This window comes from Triticum dicoccoides, chromosome 4B, assembly GCF_002162155.2.
Source record: "Triticum dicoccoides isolate Atlit2015 ecotype Zavitan chromosome 4B, WEW_v2.0, whole genome shotgun sequence".
Classification (NCBI taxonomy): Eukaryota; Viridiplantae; Streptophyta; class Magnoliopsida; order Poales; family Poaceae; genus Triticum; species Triticum dicoccoides.
In genome coordinates, this window is record NC_041387.1 from 462,192,566 (window position 1) to 462,218,426 (window position 25,861).

Genomic DNA, 25,861 nt, shown 5'->3' on the forward strand with positions numbered 1-25,861 from the left:
TTGGCTTGAAATAAGGAGGCACTTACTTGCGTACTTCCATGACCTTGGCGGGTCCCTGCTGTCATCCTCTCCAAGTACAATCATCTCCTGATTGTGTACGCGTCAACTTGGTGGGCCCACAAGTCAGCCTCTAAACCCGTGGAGGAAAAATACAACCCATTTAAAAAAATAAAAACCCATTCCATACGTTTAAACGGAAAGTTCAAGATTCAGAGCAAAGTAATAGGTCTGATCCACATATAGAGTACTAAACTTCCACGCTGACAACCATCATAGCCAAGTTAACTATCTACTCCCACTAATACTCTAGTAGCATACAAGTACTAACTTACTCTTAGCTAACTAGAAGATGCCAGCCGCCATCTGCGGTACACGCTAAACGCCGACACCGGCGTCCTGTGCCTCGCTTCGGACTAGCAAGAGGTGCGATAGGGTGCGTTGCTCGCACGCGTTGGCCCTTTCCATGCCGGCGTGGTCCACCGAAGCTTCGGCTTCCAAGCGGGAAACCCACTTGATGAGCTGGTAGTAAAAATCGGCGTCGCGAATGCGTGCGGGCCCGACAGCCTCCAGGGCTATTTGCCGGGCGCCGGCCTCAATGTAGTCGGCCTAGTTGCGAGCGCTCTGCTCGCGACTCAGAGCGTCGGTGCGCTGCTGCTCCATGTCCCGCTGGCGGCCCAAATCGGCGATACGCTGCTCCTCCACCAGGCGGTCGCGCTCCAACAACTCCTGCTCCTCCGCCAAGCGATCGCGCTCCAACAACTCCTCGATCTCCGCATTGCCATCTAAAGACAGATAGAATGCCTCCTCCCTCCGTCTGCCTTCCGGTGAAAAACCGAACACTAGTTCCGGCGGTAACCACCTCCGGCGTCGCCTACCGCGGATGGGCGGGGGCATGGCGGACGTGGCGAGCAACGTCGGGCCGGTGGGGGCTTATGAGGATATGGCGAGTTGGGTCACGGTACCATCGGAGAAGGCCGGGAAACAATACTTATAGGTAGAAGGTAGCGCGACGGTCATCGGAATTCAATGCATAAGCAGGCATGGCTTAGCGTGCCAGCTTGCCATGGAAAACTAGAGAAACTGAAATTATGACTATGCCGTCCCGTCCCGTCTGGGTCGCACGCCGGCATGGCGGTCAAACGAGTGCACTCGAATCATCTCCCTCCTTGTCAATAACGATTCCACGGATTTAAAAAGCCCGCAACAATTAAAGCGTATCTTTTTTCACATCAGTTAGCTGCCTTAATTACGACCGGCTGCATGCAGGCACTCAGAATCGTTCGCAGCCAGTACGCGGAGCAGCATGCAACAAGTCGCAGCCGAGGGCACGCATGCAACCACTTAAATCGCTGGAATTAATTAGGCTTAAACTTCTGCATGTCGTTAATTATTGCCATGCCTTGGTCTTGCTGCTTTGCTCACGGGACTAATAAACCCGGACGGAGGGAGTACCTTGGTTGGTGAGAGGTTTGAATTAAGCCCTGCAAACCGGAAAGGAGGTACTAGTACGTGTGTGATCCGCTATTTATTTGTGTAGGATCGAGTAGGTCGTTTCTTGAATTGAGCCCTGCAAACCGGAAAGGAGGTAGTACGTGCGTGATCTGCTATTTATCTGTGTAGGATCGAGTAGGTAGGATAGTGTAGCTTGTCGGTTTCTTCAGAGGTAGGCATTTTTATTCAAAAAACTGCCACTTCGGATCTTGCGTCGCAAATAAAACTGCCAGGAGCGCATTAGTAGGCTAGCTAGTGATCGATCAGTAACTTGTAAACACTGAGCGAACAGAAATAAGTAACTGTTAATGCATCTCAATGATTCACAGATCATATACAAATATGTAGCTCCAAAAGCAAAGATCAGCCACTTCAGGATCTTGCGTCGCAACTAAAACTAACTAGTACGATTCCCATACATAAGATCAACATGTTAATGCATCTCAATGATTCACAGATCATATACAAATATGTAGCTCCAAAAGCAAAGATCTAGAAAAAACATCTGTTCTTCCTACTAACATGGATGCTTCTCTTGGCCAACATTTAGTACAGACTGAAAGACAAATTTGTTTGTGAAGTCTACAATTCATCTTGCAAACGTATGTGGTTTCACCAACAGCTGGAACCATGAGAATGAACCACACATGATGGAGGAACATCCACTGCAATATGATTTGGTCTTCTCTCGATCACACCGCTAGACTATTTTCGGAATACAAACTTTAACTTAGGCAAAATGATGCCCATTGTATAATCAGATCAAAGCAATGAAGCACCTAGTGTTGGCCAATAAATAGTACAGTACTAGTTTTCTGCAGTCCATGAAGTGACTATCCAAATCTTTCTGTGTCTATTTTCAAATGGCACTGCATGCAGTGACTATACTATTCTCTTGTGCAGTTCAACCAAAATTGCGGACACTTTGTTTATTTGCCAAATAGCAACGGGCAGACATCTCTGTCTGCACAAATATCAAGCAGCTAGTAAACATATACCACACCTTGTATTTTCGGTTTAAACATGTCTCTTCCGCTTAGCATCTGTCATGTTCTACACTGGACAATCTGATACAGTTATGTTTTGCCCTGGACAATTTCATACTGAATTGATTTGCTGGTTCAGAGCAGAAATATAGCGCCTATTCTTCATCAGACCAAGGATATTCATGTTCGCAGTGATGGAAAAGGTGAAATCTATACAACCGAAATTGAGCATCCAATCATTGAATCCTGTCATGCACCTCCAATGTAGGTCCACCCTGCCAATAAATTCACATGCAAACCACTAGTATTACTATCTAATGACAGTACAAAAAGAGTAGCAAGATAGTAGCAAACCATGTACCTTCGTAATGAACAGCTCATAGTGCCACCAATTGGATATAAAGGTTGGGAAAAAACATGCTCCTAATGTTGAACCAGTTGGACTTTTTGTGCAGTTCCACTAAAATCGAGCATCCCTGTTTGCATAGATATTGAAAGTGTGATTACTGTAAAAACGACACTAGTTGAAGCATAGACTCACAAATATAAGCATTCCAATTTCTTAATGGAAAAGGTAGCAAGACTGTTTCTAACCACCTGTTTGAAGGAATAAATAAGGCAACAATGGATGATGTCACAAAGGCATATATAGTTCTTTTTGGAAGAATGATCGACTCCTGACCTTTCCTCTTCTTTTAAGCATATTTTGTGTAGTTCAACTAAAATAAAATGCCATCACCGCCTTGACAATTCAGTGACACTGTACAAAAGGAAATGACTTAACATTACATCATGATGTCAGGTATGTAGTCGACAGGCATTAGAGACAAACATACATACCTCCTCTGATAACATAATGAACATTAATTTTAACAAAGGTGTGACTAGCTTTACCGAGATAATTTGAGTGAACTCTACACCCTCTATTCCTTAATATAAGATGTTTTCGTGGTTCAATTTAAAGTACCCAAACGTCTATTATTTAGAAAAACAGGCAGTAGTTTTCTTGAGCACATATCTGGAAATCTTGCCACACTTTATTTATGTCCATACGCTAATGCAACACCATTCGAATACTACAAATATACACTAATCCAGTGGCTAGTGCAACAGTAGAGTAGCTAGTTTATTACAGGGTACAGTACAATGGTTTTACTGAACAGATTTCAATAAACTCTAGCACTGGAAGATTTCTATAAGAATTAACAATACAAAATGTAAAGGTAACAAGTTTCATCATTGGTATACTAGCTGTGCATGAGCATTAAACCAAATACAAAAGTCTGAATGTAACTAGCATTATTAACTAATGACTGTATAAAAAATTGCAAACCATGAACTCGAGGGGACCTTAAAAATTGCTATCCCAATCTTGATAATCAATCAAACATAAAAACTTGATCGAACGAATCAAGAGAACAGCCGGAGGAGGAGGTGCCCACTCTTGACCTTTCCTCCATAACTTTTTGTGAAGTTTAACCAAAATAAGATGACATCAGCGCCTTGGCATTTTGGTGACACTGTACAAAAAAATTAACTTATCTCATGAAAGTGAGGTATGTAATCTATAAGCATTAACAGTGCAAAAATCTGAAGGTAGTAACAAGTTTCATGGTTGGTATACTGGTTGTGTAACAGCATTAGAATGCCTTAGCTGAAAAATCTTTAATACATCCACAATCAACAGCTAACCCTAAAATAATCCAGTGGCATTAAAGGACATTGCTTAAATTTATCGTTGGCATTAGATTGAGAGCGGCATTAGTTAAATGTGGCATCACTTTAGCAGTAGCATTGCTTGACTTGACTGTTGGTGTTATACTAACAGCAAAAAAGTGGCAATAAGAGCATGGGAGGCCCATTCGGATAGTGGCGCACCAGTACGATGTACCTCCACGGACGCAGAGTGGTGAGGGAGGTATGGTTGCCCAGAGCCAACACCTTCTCCCTGGTACCGAATTTATAGTCTTGGAGAAAACTCGCTCTTCCTTGGACAAAACTATCCAGTGATGGTGAAAGGCGATCCAACTGCTATTGACACAACGTTACTACCATTTATGAGAAGCAATTGTGTCTATACCTCGGACATTTGGGTGGTTCCCTACCCTGGTACTGATATAGTAGGCCGCTTCAGCCTGAATGATCAGTCCTGCGTTGGTCTCGAGATCGACAATGGATGGCCCGTCCCAGAGAATCACTTGTGGTTCAAAGCAAGCGTTTCCAACGCCGAGGAATGGTTGAGTTGAAGTTCATTTCATTGCTTGTTATTTTTTATCTGATGAAAACTTTAGTATTTATAATGTATCCTCGTTGTCGATGTGGGTTGATGACCTGTTGTATGTAATAAAATGATATGCCTGTGATAAACTTACTAAATTTATGAATGGATTTCGAGTCGCTTCTCTGAGTGAGTGGTGTGACGAGGCAAAAAATAATTTTCCAAATACATAATTGTACGTGCATTGCAACAGGTTATCGAATGAGGCCAATCCACAATAGTAGTACACTATTTGTACTAGCTTCACATGCTTCGCGCGTCGGGCGAGTGTTTTTACTGTAGCCATATGTTAATGTGTTCGCTGTACGTAACCAGCACCTCGAATCCTCGATACTAGTACTATATAGTAAGTAGTAGGAGTAGTAGGGTGGCATGGGCCAGAACAAGCATTCACGTCTCGGAGTATGACACACGCCACCACCACGACATCCATCTGACACCATATTTCTTGGAGTCGATGCTAGAGCAATCTCTTCAACCTCGTCGTTTCTCTAACTTTAGCCATCGCGCGGCGGGCGAGGTGGGGGTTTGCCGATAGTCAGTTTCCTCAACTGCGGTCCCACTTGTAAGGCCAACTCCAACGCACGACCCCAAATGGACCTCTGTTTTGCATGAACTCCAATGATAATTTTGACTACAAAAGCAAGACCAAAGAAAACAAGAACCGCAAGAATACATTTTACTAGAAGATATCCAACTTCCATAACTGCTCCTGTAAGTTGGATTAGTGCCTTCTCGATGCATTCATTATTGATCTGCGGAGGCTCGATCTTGCGTGCTTCTTTCTTCTTCGAGTGTAAAGAAGTAGACGTTGCTTCCTCGCATCTAGTCTCATGTCTAGCCTCTATTCTAGTAGGAGTATCAACAAGTGCACTAGTCTCATCTCTAGCCTCTATGCTAGCTAAAAGTGCTAGAACATCTACTAAATTGCGCTCTATCAATATATCGATGTACTCTTCTTCCTAGTACCAAAACTTGCATCCATTCTATACACAATAAAAATTTCAACTTAGCACAACTAGTCTAATCCGAGAGCACAACCGAAGATTTGGTCGGGTTCTTCCTCCTTTTGCTGACACATGGGACATCCAGCATCCAGGTCGTGTCATGCAGGAAAATAGAGTGGTAGTTGAAGCTACGTGATGTGCATCTTGGGTTAAACTGTAAATAGAATCTTACTACTCTTGAGTAACTCCAAAAGCGGCCACCGAAGATCGTTATTGAATTTGTTTTTCATCACCAGCACGTCAAGGTGAAAGATGTGCAGGTTCAGTGGGTCCTCTTGCGTTTTCACTGACATGTGGGACTGCATGTGAGCAAACAGACGATGGGCTCCGCGCGTCCGCTGGCTGGCTGAGAAGAGAGATAGAGGAGGGCTGAGCATGGACTCCAGGAAATTTGTTCTACATACCTCGATATAGGCTCGATATAGTGGGGTGGCATGGGCCATAACTAGCATTCACGTCTAGCAGTACGGCACACGCCACCCACACGAGTCCCATCCGACACCAATTTTCTTGGAGTCCATGCTACAGCCATCTCTTCTCCCTCCTGTTTTCTTAGCCATCGTGTGGTGGGCGGGGTGGGGGTTTGCCGACAGTCGGTTTGCTCAACTGTGGTCCCACTTGTAAGGGCATCTCCAATAGATTGTATGCTAGTCTTGTTGGTAAAATGTCCATGTCATCAACCAATAAGCTATCATACAACTATTACAATAGGTTGTATCTAAGCTATCCAATAGATGATGAGAAAATAAATGTGATTGCTCTCTATTTCACTTTGGAGCTTGTGCAAAGGTTGTTGGTTATTTTACATACAACTTTGCTCTCTCTCCACATTTATTATATGCCACATCATCACTATGTCCTAGGTGGCAAATTTAACAACACATATCTTACAGCTGTTGGAGATGCCCTAAGTGAAAATGCAACACCGCACGCATTCCCCCTTGAGCGGCGTGCCGGACCAACCATGTGGGGGTGCAACGCGAACACGACGGGCTTTTCCTTTTGAACTCATAACTGGTAAAATTTGGTTCTGCTCCATGGCGCGACCGATAGATAGAAAATAATGATTTTGCCTAGAGTAATGAGAAGTTTGGTTCTGGCACCGTTCATGCATGGAGTACGTACGAAAATTATGAAGTTGATGCGAAAGGTAAGATAATTACTAGTAGTACTATATACTACTACATGGATTTGATGGAAAGATAAAAATACATACGGATCCATCAACGACATCCTCACGCCCTAGTGCGCCGGGTCACCAACCGACGTGTGAGGAGCAGCGGCGTTGGCGGTGAGCTCAACATGCTTCTGAACAATGCCATCCAAGGTTGCCCTGCGGTCCAAGAAGGCCAGCGTCCTATCGTCCTCCTATTGCATGTAGTAGTCCTTGTGGACGATTTGCGTGTAGACGTGGGTGATTATGTCGATGGTGTCTTGCTGCGCCAGGCGCTGCGCAGCAAGCGCGACCTCGAGGTGGACATTCTCTGGCACGACGGCGGGCAGTCGTAGGGCCACCAGTGCATCGAAGAGGTTGTCACCATAGTGGCCGTTGAGGGTGGCGGGCATCGCAGAGCCTGGGTGCATCGGCTGGAGGCGTACGTCAAAGTCGTCTGCGAGATTCTTGACGATGGTGAACTTGTCGAGGAAACCAACGAGGACCTCATCGAACAAGGAGACGAAGTTGTCATCCAAGCGGCCCCTCGCCCTGGCGGCCTCAAGCAATACTGGAGACGTTCCTCGGTGTCGGGCCGCAGGCCGGCGTCATGGACCGTCTGGCACAGCCGGCTGATGCTCGCGCTCATCGCCTCCATGGGTCTAGCTTAGCTTCTAGTCAACTGATCTTGCGATTCGAGTGATCACTCTTGCCCTTGGTTAGTGTGTGTAGGTGCATAGGATTTCGTACTACTCCTCGGCCCTCTACTACACCTGCCTTTGGCTGTATGATAGGTGGGCCAGCCACCCCTTGGGCCCACGTGTCATTCACCCAAATGCAGTTACAATAAGTCAATGAAGCTGCATGTAATCCTATTAGTTAGCAAAAAGACATTAAGTTCTCTCGCCGATAGGAATAAAACAATACACCATGTATTTATTTACAGAGGGAGTACTACATTTTTTGTGACATGCATTACTAGATATTGCTAGTCAAATACTAAAATCTAGATGGACGTGGTAGTACTCCTAAATCCAGACGGTGGTGCTACTAGTACTAGTAGTAGTACTACCAATGTAGTAGGAGTACTAGCACTGGACTACCCGTTGGTCAAATTATTACGTGCTGCTCCTCACAGTGAAGTGACAAGACCCTGCGCCGGAGATGACACCTGAGTATAGGCACCATGTCCGGCATACCATAGTCAGCCTCACCATCTGCAGTCACTATCATCATAGCTGTAGAGCTAGCCTTCTTACAACTAGCCCTGTTCAGCATAATTTGTCGTGCGTAGATGCCCATGCATTGCACGGAACACCAAGATTGGGGGTGGGCGGCACCGGCAGCAGCCATCGCGCCAGATTTTTCCACGGCCTTCTAGATGTGGTGGGGAGGAGATAAGGCTGATTGTGAGAGAGAAGGAGTTGTTTGTAAATAGGGAACAAGTGCGGGCATCTTTTTGCAAAAATGGAGAAGTTTGGTTTGTATGCGTCAGATCTAGATCCGACGGCTATTGGTGAAAGATGGGGGGCACAACATCATCACCAACTCAGGGCCTGTCTGATTCGCAGGATTTTGAACACATAGGAATAGGACACGGCAATATTACAAGTTTCAAACTGATATTACAAATCTTAGGAGTAATGCTGCACCTACGAAGAGGGAATTACTAGGAAGTTTACGTAAGAACTTTCGTTACTTTAGGTGGATGCAGCATTATCGTACAAACTAAAATCCACCGCCCTGACAAGTCACTAATGGGCAAATAAGTTTTCGAGTCTCTGGCCACTTGATGTTTCAAAAACAAATTCAGCTTCTGCGGAGACTTTGTCATTTAGGCTTAGACGCTTGCGGTGATCAGCACGCCATTCATTGTTGCGCCAGAGAATGCCAAACCTCATTACCTTGAGCACACTTGCCTCCAGAACAAAGAACCTGGCCAATTTAATCTCAGATGTGCTGCCTCGGTAGTTGATCAAATCAATTTCTGTAAGATGGAGATCAAGGCATTCGACGAGATTGTTATAGTGCAGCACATTTTTCATTTTCGGGTGTTTTTTATCTGCAAAAGAAGAGAACATATTAGAGCAGCTGGCTGTATAAGATTTCTGTGTCATCAAGAGGTACCAATATCATTCGCTCATACAATAGGGTTGCCTGGCTAGTGATATTTTCTCTCTCTCTCTCTCTCTCTCTCTCTCTCTCTCTGTGTGTGTGTGTGTGTGTGTGTGTGTGTGTGTGTGTGTTTCCTCTCATTTAACTAGGAGCACGTGAAGAGCTTGGGCATTTGTTGCCTTCCACTATGTGGCTGATGCCATATTTCGCAAAAGTATGCCACATAATACACATCAATGTCAAATCAAAAGATTTTGGCACCGCTCTCGTGATGTGAGAGAGTTGGCACCGCTGTGCACATAGACCCACATGTATAAACAAATCAATCAAACCAACTACACCAGCCTCTCACTCTCCCAAACAAGTGTTTTTTATTGCCTCACTCCTCTCTCTCTCCCACGCAGTGTTTTTTCATTGCGTGAGTTAATTTGGCACCGGAGCAAAGTAGGTGATCCAGATTGGGGCACCAGGTGAGCAATGGAGGGGCATCGATGCCAAATGCATCACAAGTGAATTTGGCACGTGTTTTGGCCTACATAGCCCACTTTTGTACTCCCTCCGTCCCAAAATTCTTTTCTTAAATTTGTCTAAATACGGATGTATCTAGTTACATTTTAGTGTTAGATACATCCATATCTAAACAAATGTAAGACAAGAATTTTGGAACGGAGGGACCACAACCTCGTATTTAGTATAAAATTTTGACCATAGATTTACCTAAGAAAATGTCAATGCATGTCACTAAAAATTACACCATTTGAAATTATGTTCAAATATGAATCCAACGATATAGTTCTTAGTGACATGCATTAACATTTTGTGAGTTAAATCTATGGTCAAATTTTGATCCTACAAAATTAGAAGAGCAAACTAGGACGGAGGTAGTACTTGCTCTTAGGGTAACCATAGAGTTACTGGAGTAGTCTAAGTTACTTTCCGCTATGACTAGCCTAGGCTACTATAGTAGTACATCATAAAAACGATGCAGGTGATCACGTGAGAAAAAAATACTAAAAACATTTCTTTCGGTGCATTGTGTAGATGCAGTTTTGAACACTACACTTGTCATCGTAATTTGGGAAAATTACGAAAAAAATTGAGCTACGTTGTGATTACCGTTTATTAATAGGAAAGAAGTTTCACCTCGATGAGTAGCTTATCCGTGCACGGAAAGCACGTAAGGAATCCAACAACCTGATCCAGATTGGGGCCGATAGATTTTAGTGCCAAGATCTTCACTGTGCGCATGGACTGGGTCAAGCTTGTCGGAATCATTTTCTAGAAGACGGTCATAAATACATCAAGAAGAAATTTAAAAATGTGAATTTCAAGAAGACGGAGAAGAAGATGAGTGCTGTACCCGAACGATTACGGATCCAATAAAGAGTCCAGAGAATTTGGCAGACGAGTACACCAATGTTGTCAATTTCGGCACTTCAATGACCCTGATTTTTGTTGGACCTTCTAGATCCGATACAAGCAATCTCTCAAGGAAAGACGCATTCTCAATGACCATAACGTGGAACAACTGGAGTGATCTCTTCCCAATTGATGTCTTGTTGCGGGGCCAGCAAGACACATAAATCCATCGGAGATTCGTGCAGGCGATGTGGAGGCTAATGAACCCGTGGATCTGCTCAAGACGAAGGTACTCGAGCACAGTACAACTGCGGAGCAGGTGCTCCATAGCCTTCTTCGAGATGACAACGTCGAAGAGGTCGAGCTGCTTGAGTTGAGGGAGAAGAAGGGCGGGCACGTCATTAATCTGAGGAAGATAGCAGGAGCTGAAGCTGGCGCAGCGCAACGTTGGTGTGAGGCGGAGCGCGGACGGCGGCAGAGAGCGACATCATCCATCTTTAAAGTTGAGCTCCTCGAGCTGATCTAGGGCGGCGGATAAGAACCACTTGTCGAACTTGGGTTGGACCTTGCAGTTGGTATTGAACATGCGAATGTTAAGGCGTCTGGCTGGCCCAGGGTGCGATGAAAGGATCTAGGAGACTGCGGCCATGCGTTTGCAATCCCCATAGCAGACGCATCTATCGACGACGAGGTTGAGGGGGACGTGGCGCCAGAGGGGGCGCCACCGCCGGGAGAGCAGGGCAGACCGCATGGTAGATTTGGTGGGGAGGAGGCCGATGATGACGAGCAGTGATACATCTCCAACGTATCTATAATTTATGAAGCATTCATGCTATTTTATTATCTGTTTTGAATGATTACGGGCTTTATTATACACTTTTATATTACTTTTGGGACTAACCTACTAACCGGAGGCCCAGCCCATATTGTTGTTTCATTGTCTGTTTTAGTATTTCGAAGAAAAGGAATATCAAACGGAGTCCAAACGGAATGAAACCTTCGGGAGCGTGATTTTTGAAAAGGATATGACCCGGAAGACTTGGAGTTCAAGCCACAGAAGGTTCGAGGAAGCCAGGAGATAGGAGGGCGCGCCCACCCCCTGGGCGCGCCCACCCCCTGGGCGCGCCCCCTGTCTCCTGGGACCCTCGAGGCTCGCCCAGCCGACTTCTTTCGCCTATATAAGTCCATGTACCCTAAAAACATCGGAGGAGAAGATAGAATGGGAGTTCCGCCACCGTAAGCCTCTGTAGCCACCAAAAACCTCTCGGGAGCCCGTTCCGGCACCCTGCCGGAGGGGGGATCCCTCACCGGTGGCCATCTTCATCATGCCGGTGCTCTCCATGACGAAGAGGGAGTAGTTCACCCTCGGGGCTGAGGGTATGTACCAGTAGCTATGTGTTTGATCTCTCTCTCTCTCTCTCTCTCGTGTTCTCTCTATGGCACGATCTTGATGTATCGCGAGCTTTGCTATTATAGTTGGATCTTATGATGTTTCTCCCCCTCTACTCTCTTGTGATGAATTGAGTTTTCCTCTTGAAGTTATCTTATCGGATTGAGTCTTTAATGATTTTAGAACACTTGATGTATGTCTTGTCGTGCTTATCTGTGGTGACAATGGGATATCATGTGCCACTTGATGTATGTTTTGGTGATCAACTTGCGGGTTCCGCCCATGAACCTATGCATAGGGGTTGGCACACGTTTTCATCTTGACTCTCCGGTAGAAACTTTGGGGAACTCTTTGAAGTACTTTGTATTGGTTGAATAGATGAATCTGAGATTGTGTGATGCATATCGTATAATCATGCCCGCGGATACTTGAGGTGGCAATGGAGTATCTAGGTGACATTAGGGTTTTGGTTGATTTGTGTCTTAAGGTGTTATTCTAGTACGAACTCTTGAATAGATTGATCCAAAAGAATAACTTTGAGGTGGTTTCGTACCCTACCATAATCTCTTCGTTTGTTCTCCGCTATTAGTGGCTTTGGAGTGACTCTTTGTTGCATATTGAGGGATTGTTATATGATCTATCTATGTTATTATTGTTGAGAGAACTTGCACTAGTGAAAGTATGAACCTTAGGCCTTGTTTCCTACCATTGCAATACCGTTTGTGCTCACTTTTATCATTAGTTACCTTGCTGTTTTTATAATTTCAGATTACAAATACCCATATCTACTATCCATATTGCACTTTTATTACCATCTCTTCGCCGAACTAGTGCACCTATACAATTTACCATTGTATTGGGTGTGTTGGGGACACAAGAGACTCTTTGTTATTTGGTTGCAGGGTTGTTTGAGAGAGACCATCTTCATCCTATGCCTCCCACGGATTGATAAACCTTAGGTCATCCACTTGAGGGAAATTTGCTACTGTCCTACAAACCTGTGCACTTGCAGGCCCAACAACGTTTCCAAGAAGAAGGTTGTGTAGTAGACATCAAGCTCTTTTCTGGCGCTGTTGCCGGGGAGGTGAGTGCTTGAAGGTATATCTTTAGATCTTGCAATCGAATCTTTTTGTTTCTTGTTTTATCACTAGTTTAGTCTATAAAAGAAAACTACAAAAAAATGGAATTGAGTTTGCCTATTACGCTTCATATTTTTAATATCTTTCGTGAGTATGATGAAAAGGAAAATTGTGCTCAAGTGCTAGAAGAAGAAATCTATAGAATGTTTGATACTAAATCTTTGAATGATGAGCATGATTGCAATGTTGTTAGTATGAATTCCTTGAATATCCATGATGCTAATGATATGCAAAGCCACAAGCTGGGGGAAGCTATGTTTGATGAATATGATATTTTTAGTCCCCCAAGTTTTGATGAGAATATTTATTATGATGAAAGCATGCCACCTATTTATGATGATTATATTGATGAAAGTGGGTTTGGAAGAGTGTCAACTTTAGGAAGTAATGATCCCACTATTTTGGAGGATGTTGAATCTTATTGTGATGAATATGAAAGTGGATTTGGAAGAGGGTCAACTTTATTTAGTGATGATTCCACTATTTCGGAAGAGGTTCCAATTGATTATGAGAACAAAGTTGCTATCTATGATGATTATTGTGACGACTTGCATGCTATTGAGAATAATGATAACCATGAAACTTGTCATCATGATTTTAGTTTTCAATTGTATTATGCCTCACATGATAGTTATTTTGTTGAGTTTGCTCGCACTACTATTGATAAGAAGAATTTTGCTTATGTGGAGAGTAGAAATTTTTTTATGCTTGTAGATCATGAAAAGAATGATTTAGGTGCTGGTTATATTGTTTAATTCATTTATGATACTACTGAAAATTATTATTATGGAGGAACATATGCTTGTAGGAATTGCAATAATATCAAGTTTCCTCTCTATGTGCTTAAAGTTTTGAAGCTATGCTTGTTTTGCCTTCCTATGCTAGTTGATTATTGTTCCCATAAGTTGTTTGCTCACAAAATCCCTATGCATAGGAAGAGAGTTAGACTTAAATGTGCTAGTCATATTCTTCATGATGCTCTCTTTATGTTTCAATTCTTATCTTTTATGTGAGCATCATTGAAATCATCATGCCTAGCTAGGGGCGTTAAACGATAGCGCTTGTTGGGAGGCAACCCAACTTTACTTTTGTTCCTTGCTTTTTGTTCCTGTTTAGTAATAAATAATTCATATAGCCTCTTGTTATATGTGCTTTCATGTTTTAATTAGTGTTTGTGCCAAGTAGAACCTTTGGGAAGACTTGGGTGAAGTTTATGTGATCTTGCTGTAAAAAACAGAAACTTTTGCACTCACGAGATTAGCTGCCATTTTTTATTGGAGAGTGCTTTTAGGTTTATTCTTTTTTCAGATGATTAATAGACAACTTCTTCAGGTCCAGCAATTCATTTCAGAATTTTTTTGAGTTCCAGAAGTATACGTTTGATACAGATTACTACAGACTGTTATGTTTTTGATAGATTATGTTTTCATTGTGTTGTTTGCTTATTTTGATGAATCTATGAGTAGTATCGGAGGGTATGAACCATAGAGAAGTTATAATATAGTAGATATTACACCAATATGAATTTAGAATGAGTTCATTACAGTACCTAAGTGGTGGTTTTATTTTCTTATACTAAAGGAGCTTACGAGTTTTGTGTGGTTGACATTTTCAAGTTTTGGGTAAAGATTCGATGGGCTATGGAATAAGGAGTGGCAAGAGCCTAAGCTTGGGGATGCCTAAGGCACCCCAAGGTAATATTCAAGGACAACCAAGAACCTAAGCTTGGGGATGCCCCGGATGACATCCCCTGTTTCGTCTTCGTTCATCGGTAACTTTGCTTGGAGCTATATTTTTATTCGCCACATGATATGTGTTTTGCTTGGAGCGTCATTTTATTTTGTTAGTATTTTCTTGCTGGTATTTAGAATAATTTTTTGCATCTATATTTTCAATAAAAATGTCAAGGATAGCCTTTACCATGCTTATTTTGCTACTATACACGTTGCTGTTTGAAAACAGAAAGTTTACCGCTGTTGCAAAAATTCCCTAGAAAAGTCAGAGAATGATATAATGTTTAAACTTTTTGCATAATGAGATCTGATAAATATTCTACAGTGTAGTATTTTTCTCATAATTTTGGGGGTTAGGGAAGTATGATGAATCTTGCATTCTTTACAGACTGTACTGTTTTGACAGATTGCTGTTATGTTTGCATTGTTTGCATATGTTTGCTTGTTTAATGATTCTATTTGAGGATAGGAGTGTTAAATATGCAGAGGCATTCAGTATGCAATGTTGAATAATAATTTTAGTGATTTTTTACATTAGAAAATGATAAGGTTTTGCATTGGTTTATACTAACCTATCTCACGAGTTCTTCTTGAGTTTGTTGTGGATGAAGCTTTTGATAAAAATAAGAGAAACCACGATATGAGAGGAATTTAGGAGACATAAAAGCTCAAGCTTGGGGATGCCCAAGGCACCCCAAGATAATATTTCAAGAAGTCTCAAGCTTCTAAGCTTGGGGATGCCCCGGTAGGCATCCCACCTTTCTTCTTCAACAACTATCGGTTAGTATCGGTTGAGCCTAAGTTTTTGCTTCTTCACATGAGTTGTGCTATCCTTGCAATGTCATTTTATTTTGTTTTGCTTGCTGTTTGAATACAATACCAAGATCTGAAATTCTTTAATGACAGAGAATCTTCACATAGTTACATAATTATTTTGCTACTCATTGATCTTCACTTATATCTTGTTGGAGTAGTTTTTCATTTACTCGTGTGCTTCACTTATATCCTATGAGTAAATTGTTGAATGAGTTTATTGTCATAAATCTGAAATTTTATATGTTTCATTTGCTTATCCCATGGGGAGTAATGACTTCACATCTAAGAAGTAGAGGTTTATTGAAGGTTAGCAAGCGTTGTATTGGTCATTTGAACAATTCATGAAAGAATATTGAAGGAAGAGAGATTTCACATATAAATATACTATCTTAGACATCTTTTATAATTGAGAGCACTCATTAAGTATGACATGCTAAAAAGTTGATGTTGGACAAGGAAGACAACGTAATGGGTTATGTTTTCTCACATCTCAGTTAAAGTATATTGTCATGGATCATTCAAACATGTTGAGCTTGCCTTTCCCCCTCATGCTAGCCAAAATTCCTTGCACCAAGTAGAGATACTACTTGTGCTTCCAAATATCCTTAAACCCAGTTTTTTCCATGAGTGTCCACCATACCTACCTATATGCGGTATTTACCTTCCGTTCCAAGTAAATTTTCATGTGCCAAACTCTAAACCTTCAAATAATAATCTGTTTTGTATGCCCAAATCGCTCATGTAGCGACTGGGGGCTGTCAGTATCTTCCATGCTAGGTGGGTTATTCTCAAGATGAGTGGACTCCGCTCATCATTCACGAGAAAAATGGCTGGTAACCGGGATGCCCAGTCCCATGATCAAAAGATCAATATCAAATCAAAAATAATTGCAAACAAAACTCCCCCATGTTTGATGTTAGCTGGAGGCACCCGTTGTTTCGGGCAAGCCATGGATTGATGATTGTTGGTGGAGGGGGAGTAAAAATTTACCATTCTGTTTGGGAACCGCCTATAATGTATGTAGTGTGGAAGATATTGGGAACTCTTGGTTGTTATGTTGACAATGAGATCATACCTCTCAATATTATTTATCTCTATTTCAAAATTGAGATCTGGCACCTCTGCAAATCCCTGCTTCCCTCTGCGAAGGGCCTATCTTTTACTTTATGTCTTTTACTTTATGCAAGAGTCAAGGTGATCTTCACCTTTCTCTTTTTCATTTTATCCTTTGGCAAGCACCTCATGTTAGAAAGATCCTGATATATATATATCCAATTGGATGTAAGTTAGCATGGACTATTATTGTTGACATCACCCAAAGGTGAATACGTTGGGAGGCAACACTATAAGCCCCTATCTTTCTCAGTGTTCGATTAAAACTCCATAAACACAAGTATTGCGTGAGTGTTAGCAATTGTAGAAGACTATATGATAGTTGAGTATGTGAAGTTTGCTAAATCAAAGCTCTGACATAAACCCTTCGTGAAAATAAGATGAATTGCAATTGTTTGATGACTGAGAATGAAGTTTGCTAGTTTTCAAGAAAGTTTATGGTCTATGCTTTAACATGTGAATTGCTTGTTACTGGTTCATGAGAAGTTTTATGAGATGAACTACTGTTATGACATATAAAGATGCTAGAAAAGGTGATTGAAATTATCATTGATCAAACTTGTGCACCTGCTAGCATTCACACTTCATAAATTCTTTCTTTTATCATTTACCTACTCGAAGACGAGCATGAATTAAGCTTGGGGATGCTGATACGTCTCCAACGTATCTATAATTTATGAACCATTCATGCTATTTTATTATCTGTTCTGAATGATTACGAGCTTTATTATACACTTTTATATTACTTTTGGGACTAACCTACTAACCGGAGGCCCAGCCCATATTGTTGTTTCATTGCCCGTTTCAGTATTTTGAAGAAAAGGAATATCAAACGGAGTCCAAATAGAATGAAACCTTCGGGAGCGTGACTTTTGGAAAGGATATGATCCAGGAGACTTGGAGTTCAAGCCAGGGAAGGTTCGAGGAAGCCAGAAGATAGGAGGGTGCGCCCACCCCCTAGGCGCGCCCCCCTGTCTCCTGGGCCCCTCGAGGCTCCCCCAACCGACTTCTTTCGCCTATATAAGTCCACGTACCCTAAAAACATCAGAGAAGAAGATAGATCGGGAGTTCCGCCACCGCAAGCCTCTGTAGCCACCAAAAACCTCTCGGGAGCCCGTTCTGGCACCCTGCCGGAGGGGGGATCCCTCACCAGTGTCCATCTTCATCATCCCGGCGCTCTCCATGACGAGGAGGGAGTAGTTCACCCTCGGGGCTGAGGGTATGTACCAATAGCTATCTGTTTGATCTCTCTCTCTTGTTCTCTCTATGGAACGATCTTGATGTATCGCGAGCTTTGCTATTATAGTTGGATCTTATGATGTTTCTCCCCCTCTACTCTCTTGTGATGAATTGAGTTTTCCTCTTGAAGTTATCTTATCGGATTGAGTCTTTAATGATTTGAGAACACTTGATGTATGTCTTGCCGTGCTTATCTGTGGTGACAATGGTATATCATGTGCCACTTGATGTATGTTTTGGTGATCAACTTGCGGGTTCCGCCCATGAACCTATGCATAGGGGTTGGCACACGTTTTTGTCTTGACTCTTCGGTAGAAACTTTGGGGCACTCTTTGAAGTACTTTGTGTTGGTTGAATAGATGAATCTGAGATTGTGTGATGCATATAGTATAATCATGCCCACGGATACTTGAGGTGACAATGGAGTATCTAGGTGACATTAGGGTTTTGGTTGATTTGTGCCTTCAGGTGTTATTCTTGTACGAACTCTTGAATAGATTGATCCGAAAGAATAACTTTGAGGTGGTTTTGTACCCTACCATAATCTCTTCGTTTGTTCTCCGCTATTAGTGGCTTTGGAGTGACTCTTTGTTGCATATTGAGGGATTGTTATATGATCTATCTATGTTATTATTGTTGAGAGAACTTGCACTAGTGAAAGTATGAACCTTAGGCCTTGTTTCCTACAATTGCAATACCGTTTGTGCTCACTTTTATCATTAGTTACCTTGCTGTTTTTATAATTTCAGATTACAAATACCCATATCTACTATCCATATTACACTTGTATTACCATCTCTTCGCCGAACTAGTGCATCTATACAATTTACCATTGTATTGGGTGTGTTGGGGACACAAGAGACTCTTTGTAATTTGGTTGCAGGTTTGTTTGAGAGAGACCATCTTCATCCTACACCTCCCACGGATTGATAAACCTTAGGTCATCCACTTGAGGGAAATTTGCTACTGTCCTACAAACTTGTGGACTTGCAGGCCCAACAATGTCTACAAGAAGGTTGTGTAGTAGACATCAAGCAGCATGTCATCGGGGAGGCTGCTGATGAAGTCCAGGCTCGCCGGATGCGGTTTTGGCTCGAGCCGCCTCCGCTTGTTGGCTGCCTCACCATCCATCTCAATCGGCGGCGACGCCGGTGTACACATGTGCTGGTGTGTGTTGTGTGATGGGTGTGCGCGAGTGGGTCCTTCTGTGCATGCCGCCACGCAGTGGTGAATTGTGCGCAAGTGCGTCCTTCACGCGCAAGAAGTGTGTCCTCAATGCGCCCTCAATTTACTAGCGTGCGGGGTGCTACCCCGAGTGGTTTCAACTTTGGTTACTTCACTGCGTGTCAGATGGGCCTCTACTTTACTTATTTTCACCCACTGCTACATGGGCCAGCACACGAAGATACAGAACACGAGATGACAAGGCAGCATGTTGACTGGTTGACCGGTTAACTAAACAATATACGGAGCTATACGCTGACATAGTGAGCGTATAATCCGTCGGTATAGAGAGTTCGAGTGAGAGGGGAGGCCCGTGAGAGATAGCAGAGAGAGAGAGAGAAAGAGCTACTCCCTCCGTTTGATAATGTAGTTCCAACATTTTTTTAAAGTCAAACTTTTGAAACTTTGACCAAGTTTATAAAGAAATTACTTATATCTACAATACAAAAGATAAATGATAGTATGAAGTAAGTACATGTTGTAATGAATCTAATGATCGTTCCATATGTAAATGTTTTTCTCCGCATATACCTGATCAAACTTTTCTGAGGTTTGACCTTTCAAAACATCCATATGCTTATGGACGTGACAGAGTCCCTAACTAGAGAGAGAGAGAGAGAAAGAGTGAGTGAAAAAAGTGTGTGTGCATGTGTGAAAGAGACATGGACAACACACGACAAAAGTAGAGAAAAAGCATGCGTGTCTTATGCAAACATATCACACATGCATCTTTGACAATGGAGGCAAGGTGAGGAGATAGTGTGTGGTTGTTTGAAACCGAGAGAGCAAGACCCCTAGCACGTGGCTAAGAGGGGTCTGACAAACAAGGGAGAGAGGCCGAGAGAGACGTATGGAGAAAATGCAGACATGGGGAGGAGAGAGTGTATGTTTTCATAGAGAGATCCCCTAGAGATCATGATGGGACTACATGGGTGGGAGATCGAGTGACAAGGTGTGTGCGCGATAGAAGATGCCCCGAGAGATATCGAGATAGATGTATGGATGGAAGGAGACGATACGTGTGTTCGTGATGGCTAGTAAGAGATAATCATACTTAGGAGGGGGAGTGCTTGCGCCTATGATGGAGTGAGGGATTATGGTACTTAGGGGGGTGCATGTCACATGGAGAGAGAACAAGGGCGGAGAGTGTTGTCTATATGTATAGCGCGAGCGAGACATGTGTATGTGTGAACCAGGGAGATATAAGGTCAGTTTGGCTTGAGTCTTGAGCATCTTTTGCCTGGCCTGGGGTTGTGGCTGGATTTCATGCACGCTTGTTTGGTTGCTACCCTGTGAAAAAGAAAGCCCGCCTGGCCTGGATTCCCTTGCACTTTAATTAGCCTGGCTGGACTCCAGACACTGCAAGTAGCCTGGCCCAGGCGACCGATTTCAAACGCCTGGCCGTGCCTGGTCGTGCGGCCACGAGGCTAACAGCAACCTGGATGGATATTAGCATTAAATAATTGTTGCATGGATTGATTGATGGGACGTTGATGCTTTGCCTGGCCCAGGCACGAACCAAACGCTTCAGCACCACACAAGCCTGGCCAGGCAGAAATATTTTACATCTCACGTCCACACCAAGCAGTACTGGCCATCAAGGCATGAGGGCCAGGTCACGAACCAAACTGACCAACAAAGTTTGAGAGCGATTGAGGAGCCCCGATAAGGCTGAGTGGTGCGTCAGATAGCCGAAAGGGGGAAAGAGATATTCCATCCGCTCGATAATGCAGTGCATGTAAATTTTTTAGAAGTCAAACTTTGGAAACTTTGATCAGGTTTACGCAAATGTTATTTATATCTACAATACCAAAGATACATCATACTAAACTACATCTCATGGTGAATCTAATGGTATATGTTTGCCGTTCTAGATGTAATTTTTTTTTCTCCATGTACATGGTCAAACTTTGTGATGTTTGACTTTTCAATAAATCTATATGCTATGGACCGAGGAGAGTGCCTAAGTCAAGACAGATCAAGTGTGTGTGAAGGAGAATGAGTAAGTGTGCAAAAAGAGTATGTGTGTGAAAGAGAAAGTGACAACAAACGATAAATTAGAGAGAGTGTGTGTTTTTTCGTTTCTTTGCGAACATATCACGCATGCATCTCCGAGATAGAAAAGCGAGGCGAGGAGATACACGAAGATAGCTAGTGTGTGATTGTTTGCAACGGAGAGAGACACCCGTGTAGCACATGTCCAATAGAGGTCTGGCCAACAAGGAACAAAGGTCGAGAGGGACACATGGAGGACATGGACGCATGGGGAGGGAGAGAGGGTGTGTTTGTGATAGAGAGATCCCCTCGAGATCTTGAGGGGACTATATGGGTGGGAGATCGAGGGAGGTGCGTGCGCGATAGAAAGATGCCCCGAGAGAAATCGAGATAGACCATGCACATGTTTGTGATGGAGACTAAGATTAGATAGTCATATACATATAGGGGGGACTACGTGTGCCTACAATTGAGTGAGAGACCATCATACTTGGCTAGCTAGGCATGAGATTGTGTGTGTGTGCGTGTGAGATGGAGATAGAACGAGGGAGAGAGATAGAGTTTTAGATGGTCCTATCGAGTGTGAGTGAGATATGCATAGACCCAGGTGGATGGAGAGTTTGAGAGAGGGGGGGAAGAGCTCCGAGACGACAGAGTGGTGCGTGAGAGAGTTACGGGCAACGAGCAAAGGAATTTGTGTGTGTACGATGAGTGCACCCAAGATATCTAGCTTGGACTAGCTATAGTATCATACATAGTGTGCGAGAGAGATCTATAGATGGTGTATATATGCATGCAAACTAGAAAGACCCCACACACACACACACAAAGAGAGAGAGAGAGAGAGAGAGAGAGAGAGAGAGGGAGGGAGAGGGACCAACAAGGTTTTTGTGTCGGATGCATGCGACGGAATTGAAGATTGTCAGAGAGAGAGAGAGAGAGATAGATAGATAGAGAGAGAGAGAGAGAGAGAGAGAGAGAGAGAGAGAACAGGAGTCCGGGAGAGGGGGGTCGCGTTTTACGCATCAAAGACTGATATAAACCATGTTTCGATATAAACTTGCATTCAAATATTTAAATTGGAGAACATGTTGTCTGCAATCCACACCTGAAGAGATATATGCGTATATCAAACAAGTTCATTAATTTGACTTTCAACATGTTCATGGAGTACTATAATACCGTACAACATGCTTATCAATTGAGGTGTTCAATTTTGGATTTAGTTCACTATTTTGACCTAGTGAACGAGCTATTTCATTGAATTGAGATATTTCATTTTGGGTTTGATTCGCATTTTTGAGTGGGTCAACTATTTTTCATATACTAAATCACTAGCAACGAGCATGTAAAAACACATTACTCCCGAGCATCATCTCTCCATCTAAAAAAGAAGTGGCAAGCTAATATTTAAAAATTTGATTCGAATCGACTTGGTAAGGTAGACGTGGATGCTCGTTCTCCCAAAATTTGCACGAACCGTTAAACATCCTCTGCTCGGTGGAATTCGCCCGAGCAAATAAATGGGAGACGCGAAATTACCGTCCTATGTGGGACACGCATCAATTGGCCCGTTGTACATCGAGGGTAGGTTCGTAACTTCATCCAAGCGCGCCTTCTCCTCGGCCAAAATGACATATGCCGAATAATTCATAAACCATGGTCGAAAAAACACGCTCTCCTCGCCCGAAATAGCTCGCGCCCACTATTTCAAAACACGCTCTCCTCACCCAAAATCGCTCATGCCCACTATAGTTAAAAACACGCCCTCCTCACCCGAAATTGCTCCCGCCCACTATTTGGGGAGAAGCAAAGTTACTCTACTATCCCCGACCCTCAGTACAGAGACCCAAGCCGAGAAGCCTAAAGGTAGGGGTAGAACTGTATCTCCCCCTCACATTTTAGACAAATGCGTCTGTAAGACATGGTTCCACTCCCCTCCCGATTCCCCCTCCCCCGCCCCACATTCATACCTCGTGGGTGACAAATCACCTTCTTCCCGGGAAGCTCCCTTCTCCCGAGCCGCAAAACCTCATCCCCTCCTCCATGGCGCCCCCACCGCACCAATTTCACAGCCGCCCTCCTCCCTAATGTCGGAGACGTTGTCCATTTGCCGTCGTGCACTGGGCCGTGTGCCTCTTACTCCGTACTGCTGGAGCTTCCTCGACGACGGCTGCGTGAACCGTACCTGAGCCGATTCACCCCCACCATTGTTCACGGTGCCGGAGCGGCTCCAACTTCGGATCCGTCTAGAGTCCCGGCACTGCTTCCCCGTAGCCGTCGACCGTCACGACATCGTTGTTTCCCTGCCGCCGATCGCCACCGCAACCGCGCCGGCCTCACCGACTCGGCAGCTGGACCTGCCTACTTCACCATGCCGCCAGATAGGTCGCACCCTCATCTCAAATCACTTTATTTAGGCGTCAGTTGTCTGAATTTTTATTCTGGGCCAATCGATTCCCAATGAGAAGCAGCACCCCTCGAGGCGGCGGAGCTCCTAGGCTGTCGGTTGGCTGGTGTCTAATGTAAGGGTGCGGGGCCGCAAGTTCGCCGCGGAAGCAGCGCTTAGATGGCTATCTTTTAGATTTGCGTGGGTTGAAGGTACTTCCACCGCCGGATCTGGATGATGGGGAGTCTTTGTGGATTAGCCCGGGGCAGCGCAACCACGGCAGTGCAGTGGGGCGGGGAGCGGGGTTTTGGCCGGGGCCATGGACAGCGGAGGCAGGCTACTCTGCCGTTGGTCGCTGGCTCTTCGGGGAAGATTCTGAACAGTGTCAGCCGAGAGGCACAAGACGGCCATCAAGCCATCCGGCGTAGATCGGACAGTGCCAAAATAAAATAAAATCGTGTGACCCCAATTTAGTCTTTAGTCAACAGACGTGTGACCACTCTGTACCTTGTTGTTGATCTCTTAGTGTATTTCTGCAGATCAAAGAGATATGTCATTCTTAACATTATGCGTTATCTACATCTTCAGACACACCGTCTTCCGACTCACCGCAGCTGCTCCAACAAGGGAAGCATACACCAGAAGGGAGCTATAGTCCCCACTCAACAGTTCCCTGCATCGAATGCACGTGCCCGACATGGACAGCCACAACAACTGCAGGGCCACCGACAAGTTAGCACATGATGATCACTCCTATGGATGGCAGCCAGATAGGTTGTACCCTCATCTTACTTGTGTGCAACATTTATGGCTTTGTTATTCATCTAAGCATGGAAAATAGATCATCACATTTCACTGTATATTCATGCTGATATCTTACGGGTCTTGTTCAGGAGTTAACGATGTTCCATAGTTCAGCTAAGATACTTGTTCTTTAGGTAACGTTGTTCCATAGTTATCATCCATCAGCCAATGTTATCCCACAAGCTGGTGATTATAGTATTATACCACTTCTAGTATTACCTATGTTGTTCTTTAAGACTTTTGTGTGCCATCTAGTTAATCTCGAGTACAAATGATACATATTATGTAGCTTTCATCTGTGTTCTCCCTTTAGTTTATGAGACCTGTTGCTGCTAGTTAACCCCAGTCCTACTATTTATGTCGTCTCCTACAGGCACTCATTACATAAATCTAACTACTAGTTGTCTTCCATGCATGTCAGATATAATTGCACACACTGATATATCCACAAGAACCTCACGGAGTAATGTAAAGGCCAATAAGCTTGATGTCAATGATACCCAATATGATGGAACATCTAAAGGTAGTTCTTTAGAAGACTTGCAGAAAGATGATGAATCCTCTTCACCCCACAAGGTCCTTGCTCTAACTTGGCCTGTGATATGGGTACAACATGCATATAATGTCCTAGAGTGTATCTACTCTGTTGCAATGCCATGTGCTTAGCATGCTGATCATGCATGTAAATATGTCATGCCTTCCTTTTTTCAGTACCTATTCCATTCGTGATAACATGTTTTCAAATTCAAGTACTGTCATTCTACTCTATCGCAATGACATCTGCTTAATTTGGACATCATGCTTTTGAATATCTTATACATTGTTATTCATCAGTATGTACTTCATCTGTCTACCATACCATGTTTTTTTACATTGAAGTGTTGTTCTAGTGCTCTGTTGCAATGCCATCTTAGTTTCCCAATCATACACGTGTATGTTGCCTTAGTTATTTCTATACGTATTCTGCTAGCATACAGCTTTACATTCAACTAGTGTTTTTTATGTGTTGTCCTGTTGTATCCCTAGCTCTTACACCATACTCCCACCGTCCGGATTACATGTTGCCAAAATGGATTAAAAAGGATGTATCTACAACTGAAATACGCCTAGACCCATCCATTTTTCTCCAGATAGAGGGAATACATGTCAATATGTCATGCCTTTCTATTCTTCAATACCTATTCCATCTCTCTGTTGTAGCATGTTTTATAATTAAAGCGCCATTCTTCTATACAAGGCATGCAAGGGGAAGACGACTATGTTAGAATCTGAAGGGTTACAAACAAGGCCTTTGCAAAAGATCCAAACACCAGGAGATAATAAACCAACTCCAGTTTTTATAGATACTGCTCCAGCACAGAGAAACCCAACTCCTACTAATAATAAGCAGATTCCAGTGGCCAAAGAACTAGTCCGCTCCAGTCCATCAAAAATATGTCAACTCCATTCTAAGAAGCGTGTGCGTATCCTTGCATCATGAAATTTTATAGCATGCTGATCATATTTTCTACATGTTTCTTACCCATCTCTCTTTTAGAAAATAAGCTTAACAGATAGAAGAATTTCTGCACTGGTATTGTATGTGAGGAAAGATTCTTGCAAGAATTCTCCATGCTCCAATGCAGATGTA